The sequence below is a fragment of the Stegodyphus dumicola genome, chromosome 5 (genome assembly GCF_044657685.1).
Source record: "Stegodyphus dumicola isolate Sdum_Otavi_A_Nest chromosome 5, ASM4465768v1".
NCBI classification, from domain to species: domain Eukaryota; kingdom Metazoa; phylum Arthropoda; class Arachnida; order Araneae; family Eresidae; genus Stegodyphus; species Stegodyphus dumicola.
In genome coordinates, this window is record NC_140772.1 from 83,056,354 (window position 1) to 83,078,346 (window position 21,993).

Sequence of the window (21,993 nt, forward strand, 5' to 3'; positions counted from 1 at the left end):
ATTATATTTATCGCATATATAATTAATCAAATTTATAAATATCTTTGCTATCATTGAAACTGAGTATTTCTGCACTAATTAATATTAAACACCTATCAAATATTCTAAAATACATATGCACACACATTTAATATCGTGTGATGCATTTGAAACTGCAAAATGTAGTTAAATAATCGCAAGATAAAACTTGCATTTATCCTCAAGTTAAATATGAGGGAAATATATTGAACTTTCGTGGCAAGAATATCTCTTTTGCATGCTGAATTTATTCTTCATGAAAAAGAAATGAGCTTAAACCCTTTTTAAATATGAGTTAAGCTAAATTAAATTAGGTAGATTTGTCATTATCAAAGTGATATCTTTTCATTCTCTCTGAAACTGCGTTGTTGAAAGTTATTGGCAAACTATTTGCAAGCTGCAAAACAGGAGACTAAAGTGTTATTTCAAATGATATTCCATGTAGTAAAAATGCTACTTGAATTTAAGTCATAGTTATAGTATTGTAATTTGCTGAAAGATCAGTCAACAGTAACAATTTCTTTAAACTTTATTATTAGTTCTTACCAGTTCACATATCCCGAAAGCATAATTTAGAAAACCCTAAGTGCTATTCTTGATGCAATATGAACTATGTTTTACCTTGTATAATTTATTTCACTATTATTTATAAAAGTTAATTAAAATTTTTTTTCGATTACGTTCCCCTTTTCATTATGAAGGAGGAATACGGATTTTTAAACACCTCATAGATAGCTTGTACCTCACAATTTTTTTTTTATAAACTCACTCTTTCTAATAGAAAATTTATTTCTGGAAAGAAAATTTCGCTAAAATTTTCATTGAAAACAGCCATTCTATAAGAACGTTCTGTGGCGGGAGAGTTACTACATATAGCCAACTGTTATAAATTAAATACACATTACGGAGAGCCAGTTATAAAACAATATCCATTGTATTTATAATACATTGCGTTGTATTATACACATATATACATGTATGCATTTGTTATCTCATTGACATTGTATTTATAATACAGTGTCCAGTCAGTTCGGAAAAAATAAATGGAATGCTCGAGTTTATAAAAAAAAATTCTTTCTTAAATTTCATACAGTTCTTTCAAAATTTTGATAAACGCTCAAAATGGATACTGTAATTGTTGTTACATTTGCTATTTTCATACTTTGGATGAGCTCGATTACATGCAAAGGGAACGCTGTATTGTATGCAATTTTAAGCTACGCCAGCGGGATATCCGAAATAGCTGCATATCAAACAGTGTTGTAATTGGGCGGGTATTTAAAGGCACGTGCTAGAATTCTGTTGAAATTTAAAATTATTTAGAAAAACAGCATAAATAAGTGAATAAAAGTATATTTGAAATAAGCTTATTCCTTCGAGAAAAAGTTTCATAGAATAGTTGTTAAATTCTGGATTCTAGCAGGATTTTGTGAAACTCTATTTTGGTAAAACTCTTCAGAATAGAATGAAATTTCATTGTTATAAAGCTTGCATTTAGTGGCATCGTAATTATTAATAGTGCAGTGGGAGCCCAGAATCAATCACCACCACGAAGAAGAAATCGGTCGAGTACTTATTGTCTCTTGAACTATAAGTTAATTTTGGCTTTAGTATATCAAAGGCAGTGTATGAAACAGATAGAGCGAATGTCTAGGATTTGAGTCTCAGACGATGCTTGAAGTCTCTTCAATTATGTTTGTTAAAAGTTGTTGTACTGTAAAATTTCGCCAAAATTGTTGCACTTTTCGTAATCTTAAATTATTATTCTTAAGCATTTTAATCATAAAATACTATTTTTAAACGACAACTAATAAAATTTCATCTCATTTAAAATCCTTTTGCTCAAAAGGAATCGAAAATTAAATATTAGTTCATCTAGCTTATTTTAATTACTTCACGCAGTTACTCAGTAGACATTTCAATGTTTATTTAAATATTAAAATTAATACGTACCATTTTTGATACATCCTGTATTAACTTGTTGTTAGTAAATAAACACATTACCTTGCTGCTTGTTGATGTGGGTACTGAATATCAACCAATGAAAACTAGCAAAATAGCGTCAACAAATCATTACTAGACCAGACCACATACTAATATGAACAACTTGTCCATCTAACATATTAAAATTAAGCATGACGATCGTTCACATACAAACCCACCAGCGGCCGAGCGGTAAAGTCGCTGAACACTGTTAGTTCGGTCCGAGGTTCGAATCTCGCGAACGGGCTTGCTGCATGGGCGTTTTCGTGGTTTTCCCCATGTGTAACGTGTATACGAGCCAGTTTCCCTTAGAAAGTCCTCCACGAAGGCATCCCTTCCCTTAGGCAGGTAGCCCTCGTGTGCTTTGCCATAATTAAAATACACCATACACCGTTCACATACAGACAAAAGCTTCCGAATAAAGCAAGAAAGAGAGAGAGACTAGGCTCAATTGCTTATTTCTTCAACGCAGTAAGTATATCGATATAATATTCAGCTATCTGGAAGAAGCTTTAAATACAGTGTCATTTGGAATTCCATTGAACGAGACTGTCCAAACTTTGCAAATCGAAAATAGTATTTTATTTAGAAAATATTAAACTTTAAAGAAAAATTATCCCCAAGACAGATTTTCGACAGGATTCTTCTTCAAAATTTCCGTGTCATCAGTTGAATTTTAAATTCTTATTTTTTAAATAATGACAGTAACAGTGTGGATAAAACAACTAAACTCTATTAACTCCTCCTGGCTTGATTCCCATGATCGAATGAGCTGGCTGCATGGGTTTTCATGATTTTACCCACGGCTGCAAACCAGTTCTCAGTTTAAAATTTTCAGTAATGTCTAAAGACTAAAGAGGGTAGAAAGAGGTAGAAAAGGAAAGATACTCAAAAGGATAGAAAAGAATATCATGCTATAAAAAATTACCTTCTTAAATTCTTAGAATAAATTTTGCTAAGTTACATACATTGCAAAGATGAGAGATTAATAAAAGACGTACTGCTATGTATTCTTATTTATTGTTGAAGAGTTTCGCAACCAATTGTGGCATTTCATGTGCTCTTGGAGAAATTCAGCGAACAACATTATTATAATCACAGTTCATAAACATTATTATAATCACAGTTCATAAACATTATTATAATCTCAGTTCAAGTAAATATAAGAATTGGTCGATATGTTTAATGAAATGAATTTGTGATATATTTAATGAAAGACAGCTTTAGACTGACGAAAAGAGCAAAACAATGAACCATGAAAACCAAACATAGATTCAGATAATACACATATTTTTTATTTTGTTTACATTTTCTTTTATATTTCCTTTTTTTTTTTTTTTCCCTTTTATAAAATTTAAAGCTCAAGAAAGAACTATAGTTAGCTAAATATGCATGAGAATAAACAGCAGAAAATATTAAAGACACAATAACACGCCGAATAAATACTAATTCAGAAGTCAAACAACCAAAATCAGCGTTACATATACAAAATTTCCACAGGACTAGTTTCGATGGTTCTACCGAACCACCATTCTCAGCTGTAAAACCGCAAATAAACAACATAGGAAATAATGATTAGATAAGATAAGAAATATTGGAAAAGAATAAGCAAGTGGCGCCATCTGTTTGTGAAACCAGAACTAAAACATAATTTCTTTAAAGGCCGAAGGCAAATTTGGATTGGAATTAGGATCGTTAACTAGAACAGAAAGATTTTTATGAATGTGAAATGCCTCTAGAAAATCTGGTTCTCCAATGGAAGATGTTTTTTGAATAATTTTGGCAACAGAAAAATTGAAAGTGTGATTTTAGGACCAACAATGTTGAGCAACAGAAGACTTCTGTGTTTCCTTTTTTCTAACATATGCCTCATGTTCCTTGAAGCGAAATTTTAAGGCTCTCTTTGTTTGGCCAATGTAAATTAAACCACACTGGCAAGGAATCCTATAAATACCCCAGGAATTCATATCCGGAATGGGGTCCTTGTGTATGGAACTCGGAATTTTATTGATAGAAGAATAAACAACCCGAAAGTTAAATTTCTGCAAAATATGTGCAACTTTATAGCTAATTGATGGAAAGAAGGGAATGACAACAGAATTTTTATAATCTCCTAAAACAAGAGTGTGAGTTTTTTAACTGTTTGATTAATAATGTTGGGTGAAAAGCCCCTGTCAATAGCTATTGCTTTTAAATAATTTAGTTCTTCATCAAGGGCTAGTTTGGAGGAGCAAACTTGAAGAGCACGGAAAACATATGAATAAAATGAAGCTAACTTTTGTTTAGTCGGATGACATGATTTAAAGTGTGGTGGAAGGCAAGCCGATGAAGGTTTACGGTAAACCGTAGTACTGAAGTTGGATGTGTTACGTGTAACCAGAATGTCGAGAAAGGGAAGAGAATTGCAAGTCTCAAGTTCAAAAGTGAACTGAATAGCAGGATCAATAGAATTCATTGTTGAAAGAACTTTATTTAAATCATCTTTATTACTTTCAAACAGGGTAATGCACCCTCCACTGGAACATTGGTGAATAATGATTTTACATCAAAAGAAACCATGTGTAAATTACTAAGAGAAATGCTTTTAACCTTTTTTACAAACTCTATTGAATTTTTTATGGTGTGAATGTTATTGTCTAATAGAGTGGAAAATCTAGAAACTAGAAACTAAATATTTAGCTAATGGATACGAGGCAGTACCTAAATTTGATACAATAGGGCGGAAAGGAATACCACTTTTATGAATTTTGGGAAGAGCATATAATCTGGCACAATTCGCAACAGATGGGATAAGCGAATGTTTTAAGTTGCTTGAAATGATTTGCGAAGATTTGATCGCAGTTTTTATTTTTGACAAGTCCGAAGGTGAAGGATCTTTAGGGATCGGATATATGGTCCTTCGTTTCAGAGTTTAGTGACACCATCGATGTATTGTGGAAATTTTGTAAATATAACGCTGATTTTTGTTGTTTGACTTCTGAATTAGCAGAAAATGTGTTTCCTTTTATTTCAGTTTCTCCAGATTTACTTGCAAACTCCTTGGTGAAAAGTGACAGTTTCTCATGGCAGCAGAAAAAGGTGGAATGGAACAATTATATTTCATTATAATGAAATTTAAATGATCTAATTTTAAAAAATTTCTTAAGTTTTATAAAATATTATTTTAGGCAATTAATATTTGTTAATCTTAACAAAGAATGCGCATGTCTTGGGTGAAGAATAAATTTCAGCTTTTATTTATTAGCTAAATGAAAATGTAATAATTCATGTACAGCATGAGCTGATATTTAAAAATTTTACATTATTAATTGAGTTTCTAATCCAAAATTCTGCAATATGAATTAGATAATTAAAAGGAATAAGATTCTTGAGTTTCCAAGTTGGTTACTGAAAAAAAAAAAAAAAAAAAATGTTACCTAGAAAGCACAAATGCCACACTTATATGCATATATTTTATAATAGTGCTTTAATTATACCGTCTAATTATGCGAGACAAAGAATCTACGTAACGGGGTTATATCATTAGTAAGATAAATTACACAAGCATACTCATATTTTGCATCGCATTCTCGCGATATCCAGTGTATATTATGTTTATAAGGAACATTAGATATCTTTAACACTCATTTTTACATAAATTACTGTTATACAAACTTGCAGATTTCATCCTTCATAAGGGAAACTGCGTATCGGGAAGGGAATGTGACAATAATTTAAAATTAGAAAGTCCGGATTTAAAGTTTTGAAACGTAAGGCAATTTTACTTAGATTATAACGCTGTCCTTTAAACAAATATATAATTCTATAAAGAAAGCAGTATCACTTATTCGTACTAAACAATGTTTGGTTAATATTATAATCCTCATGAAATGAAACATTTCTATATTCTAATATTTCCAGAGCTTAAAGTTATTCAAAAAATGCGATAAAAAATAATAGATGTATCATATAATTTTCGACGCATCATGTAATTTTGAGGGGGAAAAAGCTGTCTATCATAATATTTGAAAATATCATGTTTAGTACTTAAAAGCTTATATATATATAATGAAAAAAAATTTTATTATTTAAATAAAAAGTTTTATTATTTAAATAAAATATATATCTTCGAGAACCATAACCAAAATGGGTTTACCTTTTTTTCTTTTTTTTTTTTTTTTTTTACACAGCAAAGCAAGCATGCAAATGAAAGGTTATCTGCCCCGCTGTTTATCCGCTCTCCTTTTATTCTTGCTCAAAAGGGGCTATTAGTCTGGAAACATGATTAATGCGTTATTTCAGTTTTCATTTCAGTCTCTTGTCATTCGGAAACATGAAAAATATAATTCTTTCACATTTAATCTGTGTGTTATTAATTGACAAATTAAAGTATTTAAAAGCAACATATTCTCTTAGATCTATTATCCTTTTACTTTTTAATCTGATTGATTTATTTAAAAATGCATTTAATTCAAGATATATCTAATTACAACATTAAATATTTTTATAAAACTACATATATTTTCACTTTTTAAATATACAGAAGATATATAAAGTTCTCATTTTAGTCTAAATGCATATTCATTTAATATCCTATAAATGTATCGCTATTCCACCTGGGTCCTCTCTATCAATAATCTGTCTGTATTGATAAATATAATCTCTATCAATAATGTGTGTATTGATATTTATCAATAATTAGCAAAGCAATAACTTTGGTGTAGATTTTAGTCAAGACTATCAATTTCCAGGTCAAACGGGTACAGGTCAATCTGTTCAGGAGCAAAGAAATCTGGATCGAAGGGAAAGCCACAGTTGTATACTTATACCCAACAGGAGTAAAGCGAATGAGAAGGTAGCGCTTTTTGACGGAAGAAAAAGTAAAGAAAACTGAAAAATTAAGTTAATAGAGTTTTAAAAACGTTGGGAAGAACTGGATTAACTAATTAATATAAATCTTTGTGAATGTAAAAAAGTTTCAAGGAAATCCAATTCACCAATGTAAGGAGACTTTTAGATAGCTTTTGCAGACCCATTCAAGGTCTAAATTATGATTAAATTTCCAACTATAATTAGCTACCGAAGACTTTAATTTCGCATTTTTGGACATTAATTTTTCCTTTTCGCTAAATGTCATGTTCCTTGGTAAGAAATTGTAACACTGTTTTAGTTTGGCCGATATATCTAAAAAAAAAAAAAAAAAAAAAAAAAAAAAAAAAAAAAAAAAAACTGACTAGGTTTGCTATAAATCCTCCCAAAATTAAAGTCAGAAATGGAATCTTTAAGAATCGAACCATGGATTGATATGCGAAAAAAATGACTTGAAAATTGGACTTCTGAAGAATCAGCGGAATTTTTAACTGACCGAAGCATGAAATGGAAGTACGACAAGAACGACAGCGGAAAGTCTTCTTTGATGACATGGCGAAAATTTTTTAAAGGCTTTATCAATGACCCAATGAGAAAAATCCTCTGTCAGTGGTAACTGATTTAAAAAAGTAGAATTCATCAGCAAGCAAAGGTTCTAAGGAACAACCTTTGAGAGTGCGAAATAGATAATAATAAAAAGAAGCATTTTTTTTTTCCTTAGCCGGGTGACATGAATTAGCATGGGAAGGCAAACAAATAGAAAAGGATTTACTATAAACACTAATGCTGAAATCAGATTCATAGCGGATTATAAGAATATGGAAGGGAAGGGGTATTTATCAGATTCAGTTTCAAAAATGATTTGGATGCCTGGATCAATCGAATTTATAACTATATAAAATCCGGAATAAACTTTCTTTATTACCATATAGTTTCCCCTCACCTTGCACTTTCCCTCCATTCACCTTTTTTTTTTTTTTTTCCAGTCTTATTTAAGATATGGATATCACCCTTCATATTTATAACAGTGTATTTCTTTTTGTAGCGGATTAACTAAATAAAAATATTACGCTTTATACGCAAGGAAGATAGTGCTCGGATAAAACATCACGGCTTTCACAAACACATTAACATACATAAGTATAAAACAATGGATAAGAAATAAGTAAATAAAAAAATAAGTAAGAGCGAACTGGCATAAAATAACCGGCTCGGTTACACCATGTATTGTACAATAAAAGTTTTTTTTTTTTCAGAAACAAGATAGAAGAAGCTTCATCCCGATCACAGCCGTAGCAAAGAATGTGCATATAAAGAAGGAAAGCTTCCATAGACGAATGTAACCCAGTTTGACGACTGCGCCGCTAAATCGTGAGGGAGAAATTCTTCGCGGAGAGAGTGTACAAGAAACTGAGGAATACGGGATACAAAAACCAAAGAACTTGTAGGATTCGTTCTTTGACAAAGCTTTTGGTGACAACTAAAACTTCGATTTTCGTATATTTTTTTACTCAAAATAAATAATCCATTAATCTTCTTGCGTAGATAATTAATTTGGTTTTTCTTCGATACGGCGGGGGGAAGGGATGGTGTCACAGAATTTTGAACTCTTGTTAAATGTAACCTTCAACCGTCGGCAGCTTTTTCGCGCGTGCGCAAAAAGATATTAAAGCTGGATCTGCTTCGACACCGGTTCGACGGTTATTTCGCTCATGCACAAAATGAAATTAAAGCTGGATGAATAGTCACTTTAAAGTAAACTTGGAATGTATTTTTCCCTCTGCGGTTTGAAAGAGCCATTTCTGCTTTGACGAAGCTTTCATTCACAACATACATTCATTCGCTTAACATAATGTTCTTTGACCGTAGCTAGGATTTTCAGCGAGCGAGCACAAATGAAGACTTCGCACTCCTTCATGTTTGCCAAGAATGGAAAAACTCCTTCATGTTTGCCAAGAATGGAAAAAACTTCATTCCAAAATTTCGTAACATCAGTATGCTGATCCTCTGGCTGCTGCGCCCGGGACACATCCTCCCTTGCCCCCTCCAAGCTACCCAATGACCCCAATGTTCAACCACAGTATTTTAGAAGAGAACTTAGAAGACAAGGTTTTGTAAAAGCAGCAACTATTGTTAGAAAGAAATGATTCTTGGTGTAAACACAAAATTGGTCTACATAATAAGTAACTGCTTTTCTGAAAATGTTTCTCAGACTGCGTAATTTTCAGATTTGGTGACATATTCATGTATGATAACATCATTGAGTTAAATGAGATAAATGCTTATGACGCGTTTAATTGGCTTGTTATAAATTATTTTTTGTTCTTATAAACAAATAAGTATATCCTTCGCATTCATTTTAAGTTAATTTAATAGCCTTTATAAAAACATAAATACTTGTATTTTTGTATTATTTAAAATAACGAAAAATTGAAATTACTTTATAAGGCATTTCTCCCATTTTCTTAGCGTGCCTTCGTGGTGTAGTGGTTCTGCACGCTGGGCCGGTATTCCAAAGGTCCGTGGTTCGATTCCCGGCGAAGGCGGTTGCTAATTTTTCATCTTGCCTGCTTCCAAAAAATTCCTAATGTCTTTACAACTTAAGTAAATTAACTTTGAATGGCGATGATTTAAATAATTGGAATATTTCAGCATATAATGATCTAAATTGTAAACTATCATATTTTGAAAGCAAGGCTTTTCCTAACAAAGTAACCAACTCTAAAATAAATCTTTTAATGACAACAGAAAGCTTTCAGCAGCCAAACTGCATACATAGTAATTTTTAAATGTCCTGAGGTTTTTATTTTAGACTAATATTACAGAACACAACAATCTTAATAAGTTCTAGTAGTAGACTAAAGGAAATAATTTGTAGGAAAAGGAAATTGGGGGAGAAGGTTAAAATTTATTTTTTGTTTATCGAAGTATATAATAATGAACAGGATGAAATCTATGAGTAAACAAAATTCCATCATTAATTTCACGATAATTCGTCAAAACAAAATCATTCTTATTTCTTTATGAATATCAATGATTGAAATTTTAGTAGTCTGAACTTGAAGAGGAAATCTATTGACTTAGTGTTTTTTCTTAATATGCGCTGCTATTTTTGTAAATGCTATTTTCATTTTATTTTATGTAGTATGTGTATACCATACTAAATATGTACCACAGTTATAATATATACCAAACTACATATAGTAAACTTAACCGACAACGCACATATTGGGAGCAGATCTTGCGAGATGAGTCAGCTGAAACATCGCGAAAGGTAAGTATGCACAAAGAGTTTTTCACCGGTCTTCGCAGTGGACACTGGGGTTAGTTCCCAAGAACATCAAGTTCTCTAAGGACACACAGCTGATTGTGTTATTACGGTACGCTCTAGTTGATTGTGTTCGATTTTCCATATGAATCGAAAGACTGTAGAGGCGGTTTAGCTACATTTTCACTCACTCCTACACCGTACATTTAGGTTCTTACAAGCAAAGTAACTTTTACAGCAATATTTTACCTCGGTCCACTAACGGTCGAGCAATAAAAGCCACTGAACATTGGTGGTTTGGTCCAGGTTTCGAGTTACGGGATGGCTATAAGGGCGTTTTCATGGGTTTTACCAAGCGTAACGTGGATACGAGTCAGTTTCCCTTAAAGAGTCCACCACGGGGCATCCCTCCCTTTATGTGTAGTGCCAAATTGCGGAACACATAAAAAATTACAAAGAAAAATTTCCTTGGGGTTGATGTAAGTGATTATGAGAAACGTGAAAGAGTTCGGAACAAATCATACAGCCGTAGCAATTCGAAGTTAAACCGAAGAGGGGCTCGCTTGATGAAGCAAGTTCCCCTCGGTCCATCATTAAGAAGCATGCGCAAGCATATAAGGAAGTATATTTATTATAGTGCGCTATTCAGTTATCAGCATCATAATTCTGTAAGGTTATATGCATCGAAAAATTAAATTTAAAAAGGAAATAAAAACGTCTAAAAAAAGCATATTATTTCCAAATATTTTTGTCCATACAAAAATTAAATATTACATTTATTTACATAAAAAAATGAATAAAAATTAGACCAAATAAGCAAAACAACAAATTTCCGCTAACTACAATTTTTGTTTTATTTTTTTTTTTTAGCTCAGTTTAACTTCATCGAAAGGTTTTTTACTACAAGAAATGAAGCGGAAATTACAGTGTGTCACCCGACGGTTAACAGTGTTCGATCGAAAGAGCAAAGCATAGACTTGGAATAGATTTTACCACATCACCCTTAGGAATGGAGCTGAAGATTAAATCACTGAGGTCGTTGAGATCAATAGACATTTTATTTTGGGGCAGAAGATGTGAAAAACGTGCCACCTCCTAAGCGGAATTCGAACGCCAGACCCTCCGACAGATAGCCGGAACTGCTTTCCAATTAGACCATGAAAGCATTCGTTAAAAAAAAAAAAACGAGAAAATATCTTACAAGGTGATTGCTATGCATAAAAAATTTTGGAAATTCTACAAGACCTAAACTGAGCCAAACTGATTGACGAATTAGTACAAGCAATAATTTTAGCCTCCGAAAAATAAAGTTGGCGTTAATATCTCAACAACGAGATGTTACTGAAAACCTTCTCACTTCTATCTGTTCAACATACTTTGTTGTATGTCTTTACCCTAAATTTTAAAGGTATTAAAATCTCCATTTCTGCATTGAAAATCTTCATTTATTTAACAATAAACTGCTCAAAATTATTTTCTATTCTCCAAGTATCATACGCATCAAATCAAAAATGAATACGTAAAATATTTAATAACATGGAAATAAATAAAAAAAAACTGTTTTTCTGCCTTATGAGTTCCCTTTCGGAGGAAATATGTACATTTTATTAGATATTTATTTATATATTCATTGCGCAACTGTAAACTATATGAATGTTTATTTTACTGATTTTTACAATTTTATCATAGAGAAATATGCACTTTTATTTGCATTTACCTTTGAAGTTAAAAAAATAACTTTTTTTCGTATATAGAACCTTTTGGTGAAATTCACATTCGCCACTGTTTTAAAACGAAAGTATTTGTGATCTAGGAGGTGGGTTGGACAGAAGAAAAATAAATTAAAGGGAAAAAAAATAATTATTTGCTTGTCCATCATTCGTTCCTGTGAAACATTTTCTGATCAGAAATTACAATTTCCTGCTATTACGGCTACGTTTTCTGTATCTCCTAAACTTAATATTCAGTTAACAGTTTCTTAATTTTTACCTAAATACAGAGAATAAAATTCTGTTCTAATTTTTAAAAGAAAACTTTGAGCGTTTTTTATGAAAATCTGATGAAATAATATTTGTCTAATTCCAAGATTTCTCTTTCGTTGACAGCTATTTTCCTGATTTTTACTTAGATTGGGATCTCTATCCAGACATCAGTCACTAATGAGTTCCTAACTTGGTTACCAAGGCCCTTACTTTTGTCTGATGGAATTCTGAGTAAGTATAGATTTGTTAATTGTCTTAAATATGCAGAAAATAAAAGAAAGGTATGAAATTTGCAATCAATGTAATTAATCAAGCAATTAATACTTAAATGGTCAATGTTCTTAAAAATTTTTAAATGTTCATTGTATAACAGTATACATATTTCAAATAATTCGAAAACAAAATTCTGAATTAAACCTCGTCTTTTAATCAAAGAATATACCAAAAAGGAATAACTTAAGGTAAATGATAATTCTTCTTTTCTCGATTTTATAAATATTTTTTGATTCAAACGCAGAGAGGAAATCCATTAAACCTGCTTGATCTTTTAGAAAAGCTGCATAAGTTTCAAACTGAGGACTCCCAATGTTTCCATATAAAAAAGTTTGTTTAAGTTTTTACATAATTCGGTTTTTTATTTCGCATACATTTATCCAATTATTAAAGCTACGAAGGAAATGTGAATCATCTAGATTTTATTTCTGCTGTAATTCAATTTTAATATGTGTTATTAAATTTAGAATTTGCTTATTCTCACCCTAAGTGGAATATTTTCAGCGCTATATGAGAAAGGTCTTAAAATGAAGTTTTAAATTAAATTGTTTCTAGAGCGCTAAAGGTAGCGCCGAATTGCTTGCTTTCTTTTCTCCTGCCCTAGTTTCAGCAATGAATCAAACGAATTGTGCTTACCATGTAAGGATCTTAAGTTGTACTAACGTTTATTTTATTTTAAAACTTCACTATCCTCTCTTATTTTCCACTTCCGGCCAGAATTAAATGCGTTAACTTGCTTATGCAAATTGTACTTGCTAACGCCCAAGTATTTAAGTTGTGCCTTTTCGCCAAGAGCAGAATTAGATAGAGAGAAAGTGAGCCGCCTTGCCACTGTATTACACGCGAGTTTCTAATGAGCTGCTGTCCGCCTTTACGGCCAGAGGTTTAGTCCTCTTGATACTTAAAACGCATTGTAGTTTCGGCAGTTTGCGTACTACATACGTAATAATTTAAAAGGCCAGTCTTAGCGTTAGTCAATTGTGTAAAGCACTCGCAGTTAACCCTTACTTTTAGTTAGTAGTTTTTATATTTTTAAGTTCAGACCACAAGTGGTTGGTCTCTGTATCCCGAAGTGCGGGAGCACCTGTAATATCGTGGACAATAAAGGGTAAAGTTAACCCTTCCTGCTTGTCTCCTCCATTCCACACATATTTGAACATAGCTTGAGTAATCTCCTTGTTCCTATTCAGGACACCTCATATTCCCGAAACAAATCAAAAGACATACAAGACCTGATAACCATACATAATATAATTTTAATACAAAATGATTCAAAGATTCAAAAGATAAATTCTTAAATTTTTGAAGTGGGTGATTCAATCAATTCAATTTTAGTGAGATAAATGGCAAACATTATTTTACATACCTCTTGTTGATATTTTTGCATATAGTATAAGCGTTGAATTAGTTTGTAAGTGTATTATGAGGCTAAATAAGGATTAAAAAAATCTCGATTTACGAAATTCTTTCAACTTAAATATGTTAAAGCGTTATTATTGTTGTTTTAAAAAAAGCGTATAGTACAGCGGTATTCAAAATTAAGGTAATTTTCACATCTGGTGGCTATCTCCGAAGCTGAAGCAAAAATTTCGATGAAGTTTAGTATATACATAGGTCGATATAATACGAAAGGCATAATATACAAGAGTCATGGTATATACACATGATCATGAGTAAGGCTCGTCGACGTTGGAAGGTCTAAATCAGAGGACAAGATATATAATACCGAACAAAAAAATGAGACTACTAGAGGTTATGGTCCTAATAGTCATACAACTCTCATAACGTTACTTCATTGTGGAAACGAGGCATTTTATGAATCCGTGTAATAGACGATCGTACCACTTACTGCAATGATACTGTCCCAAACGTATTATATAGGGTTTAGGATTGGAGAGCTGTTTAGCCAAACCACCCGGTTATTATGCGGACTCCAGACTACTCTTATGTGGACAAATTCTGTCATCCATAAAAATGAGCTTGGGCCAACTACACCCCTGAAAAGGCGAACAGAGAGCTCTCAGAATATGTCTCTTTGCAGGAAGTTACGCTGTTTACGTCTCGCTTAGTTCTGAGCTCAAGGGAGCTTGTTTAGCAAAGTGGAGAAAACACCATCGTTACATCAAACATCAGTGAGGAATCGTTCCCTTCACAGATGATTTCAGATTCAGCTTAACCACTCATCTTCCATGCACCTTTATTTAGAGAGAGCAAGGGAACTGTTATCCGTTGTATTTCAACATCCGACAAATGGACCATTTGACTGCGGAGGCTTGATAATCTGGGCAGGCATGATGCTGGACCGGCGCACAGCTCTTCGCCTCTTTGATAGAGGCTCTGTGCCTATTGCTAGATATAGTGGAGATTAAAGCCTCACGTTCGCCTTTTCAAGAAGGCAATTTTCCGTTCAATTTTATTTGGAACTTGCGTCCACATAGGATAATCTGGAATGACTTTCTGGAAATGAGGTTATTAACCAGATGGATTAATCAGATTTGCAGACCTAAACCCTACAGAACCTTTTTGAGAGGCCCTCAGATGAGAAACTTCAAATCGCCTTTCCTCTTCCAGAATAATCTAGCACTAGTGGGATCGACTCCCACAAGGATTCGTATACGAGCTTTCCTTCATTTCCAGTGTGAAGTGCGTAGTGAGAGCTAAATCACCATTAAAACGAACCACATTTTAAAACGAGCCACATCTTCTATCAGCCTCTTTTTTTTTTTTTGTCTGCAGTTGCAACCTTTGTCTCAGACCTTCCTACGTCGATGAGATTATGCAAGATAATACATGTCTGCCATGACTGCTGCATGGTGTGTTTCTGTATGTATAAACATATACACTCTCGCGCTTGCGCACACACGCACGCACTGGTGAGTCAAAAAAACACATTTTTTTTTTTTTTAGTTTTCTACGGCTATACCCCGGGAAAATTGCTTATCATCTAGCTAGTAAAATGAAAAAAAAAAAAAAAAAAAATGCTTTCTGATAAAAATATATCTTCCTTTCGTGCATCGCACTCTGTTTTGAAAAATAACAAAATTTTGCTGCTTTTCGGTTTATTTTTATTTTTATTTTTATTTTTTTATTACTAAACTCACTGTTATCGAAATGCAGTTTTTCTGAATGTTTATTTTGAAGCATGGCAAAAAGGTTTAAAATCTGTAATTTCAAATTATTTATCGTTTCCGCAAAAAAGCTCAAAAGAAAAATATTTTTAATAGCAATATTTCTTAATTTCTGATAATTTTAATTTTTCATTTTTAGTGTACAAACGATGAATATATTCCTTATTTTTAATTTAATTCAAAAGAAGCACCTTAAAGTTAACTTTTTTGGAAAATTTTCGCATAGTACATCTTGCATCCTAATCAAGCCGTCTTTTGCGTTCCGGTCACAAATTTGATACGCCGCTCTACAAGCTGGTGTGACAAGGAAAATTCTGAAAATCCGGTTGCAACGGTCTTTAATCGATTTTTATATTCTTATTCGTAATGTTCCTTAATAGTGGAGTAAGAGAAATATTGCAACTATCCCACCAAATTATATTGACGTAGTGCCTTGTTTCGGAGTAAAGTTTAGGCTTGATGAAGTTTCAACTAGTCTTTCTTTGGAAAATAATCGAGCTTTTAATAATCGGAGCAGCCTTTGTTCTGTCATATGAATTTTTTTATTCATAATCATTACAAGGATCAAATCTTCAGGATGAGCAAAGAAAGCAGCCAGTTGAATTACTAGGTTGAAGATTTGCAATAAATTTTCTGTTAGATAACATAATATTCTAATAGCATCAAAACCTATCTCTGGACCGTCTGTGAAATTTTTGATGGTTTTGACACTGAGCCAGAAAAGCGAGTAACAATTCAAAATAAAATGCATTGATTGCCGCCTAATTTCATCAGTATGTTTTCTAAGCTCACGTAACATCTAAGAACTCGATTTCCTGTCGTCTAATGAAAGCGGACTAAGGTCATGAACTACAAAATATTTTTAAATTTTACACGACTTTGCAGCAGCAGAAATACCAACTAAGTATAACTGATCCTTGCTCAACACTTCTCTGCCAATTGAGGAATGGAAATTCAAACTTTTAAAACTTTGAGTGCGATGCGCGAACAGAAAATATAATTTGATTTGAAAAATTTGTTTTTAATGTTACTTAACTAGGTAATAGGTAACCTTTTCGGGGTATAGCGATAGAAAAAAAAAGCATATATTTTACCCTAAAGTATATATCACCCTAAAATAAACTTAAAGCATCTAAAGTTAATATTAAATTGGAATCAAAGCAAGGGAATTCCTCTACAATATTAATATTTGTAACAGTGTATAGATGTTTAACACAATACCTAGCCAAATCAAAATTAAAATAAGAATTCATGGTAGAACAAACTGGAAAAATAAAAATGAGGAATGGAAAAAACACAAAATTATAAAAATATACAAATTGAAAAATTGAAAAAATGAATCTCCCTTTACTGAAACTCCAATTCAGAACTCATCAGGGGAAAATGAATTAAAGCTTCAGAAAAAGCGATTAGTATGTTTCGAAAACATGTTTCGTTTTCCTGGTTCATTTGAGATCAAAAACTGAAAAAAGATTCAATTAAATTTTCAATTTAAGACATTAAAATTCATATAAAACAGTAAAATTGAATCTCAAATGTACCATAATTTTTTCTTTGAAACACTTGGAAACAAGAATAAAAACATAACATTGCGCGAAATTGCCTACTCAAATATGTATATATAACTTTTTGCAAATTGACATTCCAAAAAAGAAATTGGTCTAAAACCATTATATGCAAAATCGAAATTCAAAAGCTATTACAAATAAAGAGCAAAACAAATATACATTAAACGAAATTGTCATTTAAACAACACTCAAAAATTAGGTGGTACCCGATTATGCTAAACTAAACTTTTAATACTAAGAAAACAAAAAACTTTTGATAGAGATTTCTATAAATAATAAAATATAATCTGAGCCTTAAACAGAAAAAAAAAAAAAAAAAATTATTTGAAATAAAAATTGGAAAAAAAAAAAAAAAAAAAAAAAACGCAAACTTCCTGAATTCTTAGGAGGACAATAATTTTGGAGTGACGATAACCCTTCTCGTCGGTAATAATTTTTAGAGGCCGCACCCACCGATTGGCACCCCCGCACACATAGCTTAGCAGGATAGGACATTTTGAACGCATGTTAAAATAGTTAGCTCCGGTATTGGAACTTTGAACCTTATCGCACACTTTTTCCAAGAGCTACAAATTTTTGCTTCTCCAGTGCAGCTTTGAATTCTACTTTCTTTTGCAAGGAACAAAGTTTGTTCGTTTTAAGAATTCAATTAATTTACGTTAAGAAGGTCCTCTTAAAAATTTAGTAAATTTGCGATTTTTTTTTTTTTTTTTTTTTTTTTTTTTCCAATTTTTGTTTCAAATAGATTTTCAGTTTTTTGCTGTTTAAGGCTCAGATTAGGTTTTATTATTTATAGAAATCACAATAAAATGTTTTTCGTTTTCTTGGTATAAAAATTTAGTTTAGCATAATCGGGTACCACCCAGTTTTTGAGTATTGTTTAAATAACAATTAGGTTTAAAATACATATATTGGTTTTGCTCTTTATTCGTAATTGCTTTTGAATTTCGATTTTGCATATAATGGTTTTAAACCAATTTGTTTTTTTGAGTAGTCAATTTGGCACAATATTATGTTTTATTCTTTTTTTCCAAGCGTTTCGAAGGCGTGTAAGGAAAATTTTGGTACATTTGAGATTCGATTTTACTGTTTTATAGGAATTTTAATGTTTTAATTGAAAATAATCTAGTCTTTCTTTGGAAATCTTTTTTTCAATCTTTTCTTTCAATCTTTTTTTCAATTTTTGATCTCAAATGAACCAGGAAACCGAAACATGTTTTCGAAACATACTAATCGACAGTTCTGAAGCTTTAATTCATTTTCTCCTTATGAGTTCTGAATTGGAGTTTCAGTAGAGGGAGATTAATTATTTCAATTTTTATAATTTGTATAATTTTATAATTTTGTATATTTACCCTTTCGCATGGAAGTTTTTCGAGTTTGTTCTACCATGAATTCTTATTTTAATTTTGATTTGTTTAAATATTATGTTAAAAATCTTATACATGGTTACAGTTATTAATTGAGGAATTGCCTTCCTTTGATTCCAATTTAATATTAACTTTAGATGCTTTAAGTTTTTTTTTTACTTTAATCCTGCAGCTATAGAGCAGGATGGGTTTAAAAAAATTGTTTTTAATTTTTTAGGCTATTATTACGTTTCTTTTCGTAATTACCTTAAAATATATACATATATATGTATATTTATTTAAAAAGATTATCCTATTCTAGAAAAAAATTTGCATAAGTGATTAAAAGTATTACTAGCAAAGAGAGGGAGAATGTGTATTACTTTATATTATTTTACACTATTATTAAAGCTGGAAACATTTTTGGAAAATTTGATTCCAAACTGCTCGCCAAAAAAGAAAGCGACAAATGTAGATTAGGAGCCAAAGACCTTTTGTACTGCATATAAGATAGCTCTTTCCTATTTTTCTACATTCCTATTTTCCTGCAGTTTGAAGAATTTTTATAGAATATGGCAGTTGGCTCTTTTCCCAACGTTCAAGCATCAAAACAAGTTTTTAGCCATTTTGCCACACTCACGCAAATTACTGACGTGAGTCCATTTCCTTTTTTCTCCTGTTTGCAATTTTAAAGTATTCTAGCAAGAACAGGAGTAATAGGCATTTCTAAATTTCTTTCCTTACATTTTATTTTAGTTTTAAATTCTCTTTTTAATTTAATTAAATTTTTTTTTAAATTCTTCCGTTAATAGCAAGTTGAGAATTTGAAATTAAATATAATTCAGCTCTAATTAATAAATAACCTTGTTTCTAGGACTGTTTCGCGCTTTTTTAGAAATCATTAACTTGAGAAACATATAATTCTATTTTTCTTTTTACGGGTGTTTTTGTATAATGTTGCTCTTCAATTAAGATTGTTTTATATTATTTTTTTAAAATCTGCATTTTACCAATCGAGAGCCGAAGACACGTCGGGGTAGTTTCATTTCACTTGGAGATATAAAGAAATATTATTTAGTATTTTTGAACAATTAATTAGTAGCGGTATGGATCTCTTAAGTGGCAGGAAGAACGAAACATGTATTCAGCACTTATTCATTATCCGGTTTTAATGTTTTAAATACTTAATCCTTGAAAAGTTCTATTTGAATTATTAAGCAGAGGATGATTAATAGCTTATATATATTTTCCCTATTGTATTATTTGACACTTCAATTATTTTTTCCGTTCTCCCTTCTAGAATCAAATTTGCCAAAAAAATTTTCCAGCTTTAGTAATAATATAAAATAATACACTTTCTCACTCCTTTCGGCTAATAGTACTTTTAATTCCTTATGCAATTTTTTACTAGGATAAGATAATCTTTCTAAAAAACTTGTTAAAAATAGTTCATAATAGCTTTAATTCAATCCTTTGTAGACCAAGCGCAGGTTTTTTTGCTTACAAGTAAAGCAAACAGTAGAATTCTCATGCAACCAGCCCACCCAATCGCCAGATGGGGAATGCGGTATGAACTAAATTATTTAATGTGTGAAACGGATGAATAATATTCTTTCCCAACCTCGCTATAATCAGATCGATTATATTATATGAGCAAAATTTCTAGAGTAATGTCTCAAAATATTAAATTCCTCAACGGTGTATACTAATTGCATATCTATCATCTATCTTATCAATGCATTTTGATCCCCCCCCCAAATATAGTGATACATAAAGATCTGAAACATGAAACATCTACGAGTATTTCAGATGCTATTCTTATGTGCCCGTAATATGTTCAATAACATTGCCAAAACCAGGAATGCGGACTGGATTACTTTGATAATGAAAAAACACGCGAGGAGCATCTGTCCGGCGGCAAATAGCTCTTGTGTAGTCTATAGTCTGCGTTTTCTGGTATAATCTAATAGTCTCTATACAGACTTTTTAAAGGAAACTGACTCATGTTAATTTTGCTCACATGAAAATCACGAAAATTCTCACTCATCCTGTCTCTTTATTTGGTTTTAAATTCGCGGAAACAACCACTGTTTAGCGGTTTCACCCCTTTTAACGTTTGGTGGGTCCAGAATTGTAGAAATTTCTGTAGTGCTTGATTATAACACTACTATTTTATTATTAATTTATTTATTATATGCTTCGCTGTTAGGCACTACACGGCAAGGGAGAGATTCCCCGGGGAGGACTTTTTAAGAGAAGCTCTCTCGTATCCATGTTACACACAGGGTAAACCATCATAACGCTCATGCAGCCAGCCCATTCACCTGGACGCGAACCCCGGGCTGAACTACCAGTGTTCAACGGTTTTTACCGTCAGCTCGTCAGCTAATATTACTATTAAAAATAATTTCAAAACACCTAAACACCTATTATTGTGTCATGGTAGGAAATGATAACTGACTTCACATCGAAGTGTAAAGTGAAACTTATTACTTAGGTGATTCACTAAATAGCTGTCACTTTCTGCAAAAATTTGGGACAATTTTCATTATCTGTGTGGGGATAGCATCATTTGCGCTTCTAACCATCTTATAGTATCATGCCCTTGGAATTCGTCTTTTGTTATAAATAGCAGCCTTTCGGTAGCGTATTGATGCACCAGATGCAAATATCAAATAGGCTGTAGATTTTGTCTTAAAGCAATGCATTGGAAGAACCAATTATCATGAAAAATGTTGCATTACATGCGTCTTCTACAAGTGTATTAGGAATCATTACCAACATCTCTTAGACCAGGGTTTCTTAAACTATGGGTCGCGACCCCCTTGGCGGGTCGCGGGACTTTCAGCAGGGCAGTCGCCAAAATTTTAGCAGTTTTGATATTTCTTTAACTTATTATAATAATTTTACAATTACCAAATATTTTTACACAATGTATCTGAAAAGATAAAGATAAGACAATACAAAGAAAAAACTAAAACGTTTCGACACATTCTTTTTATAATATAGCCCACCAGCGGCCGAGCGGTAAAAGCCGCTGAACACTGGTAGTTCGGTCCGAGGTTCGAATCCCGCTGCATGGGCTGGCTGCATGGGTGTTTTCGTGGTTTTCCCCATGTGTAACGTGTATACGAGTCAGTTTCCCTTAGAAAGTCCTCCACGAAAGGCACCCCTCCCCTTAGGCAGATAGCCCTAGTGTGCTTTGCCATAATTAAATACACCACACCACCTTTTTATAATATAAACGTTCATTTTCCTTGCTTTGCACGCTACGCTGTCATTCCACCTGTTACTTATTTAAAATTTTCACATTGTTCTGTCTTAAAATTAGAAATTAAAGTTAATGACCTAAAACTGCAATAGTATATTACACTACAAATGAAAAAATTGACAGTTTCACTCACGCTTGTGTCGGATTTGCGCAATTCTTATAGGGTCCCGCAAATTTTTTGTAAATATTATGGGATTCTGGGGGTCGCGAAAAAATCTCAGTGATTAAAGGGGGTCGCGACTGGAAAAAGTTTAAGAAAGCCTGTTTTAGACGATGACACCAGTACTTTAGCAGAGACCAGAAAT

At 32.2% G+C, this 21,993-nt stretch overlaps 1 protein-coding gene and 1 long non-coding RNA gene across 5 annotated transcripts in view; one reads left to right on the forward strand and one right to left on the reverse strand.

Moving 5' to 3' along the window:
* The window catches only part of LOC118189551 (photoreceptor-specific nuclear receptor-like), a 125,515-nt gene that overhangs the window by 95,096 nt on the left and 8,426 nt on the right, over positions 1-21,993 (reverse strand). For 2 of the 3 annotated variants that reach the window (XM_085816810.1, XM_085816811.1), the window contains one exon: positions 6,137-6,253. The exons of the other annotated variant lie outside the window; for it this stretch is intronic. The gene's annotated coding sequence lies outside the window, so the exon portion shown is untranslated. The remainder of the gene's footprint in view (positions 1-6,136; positions 6,254-21,993) is intronic. 3 annotated transcript variants of the gene reach the window in all.
* The window catches only part of LOC118189552 (uncharacterized), a 31,035-nt gene that overhangs the window by 578 nt on the left and 8,464 nt on the right, over positions 1-21,993 (forward strand). Inside the window, exons 2-3 of one of the 2 annotated variants that reach the window (XR_004758291.2) lie at positions 8,106-8,322; positions 12,246-12,330. This is a non-coding gene — a long non-coding RNA (uncharacterized LOC118189552). Of the gene's footprint in view, positions 1-8,105; positions 8,323-12,222; positions 12,331-21,993 lie in introns of both variants that reach the window. The other variant, XR_004758290.2, reaches the window with a different exon arrangement.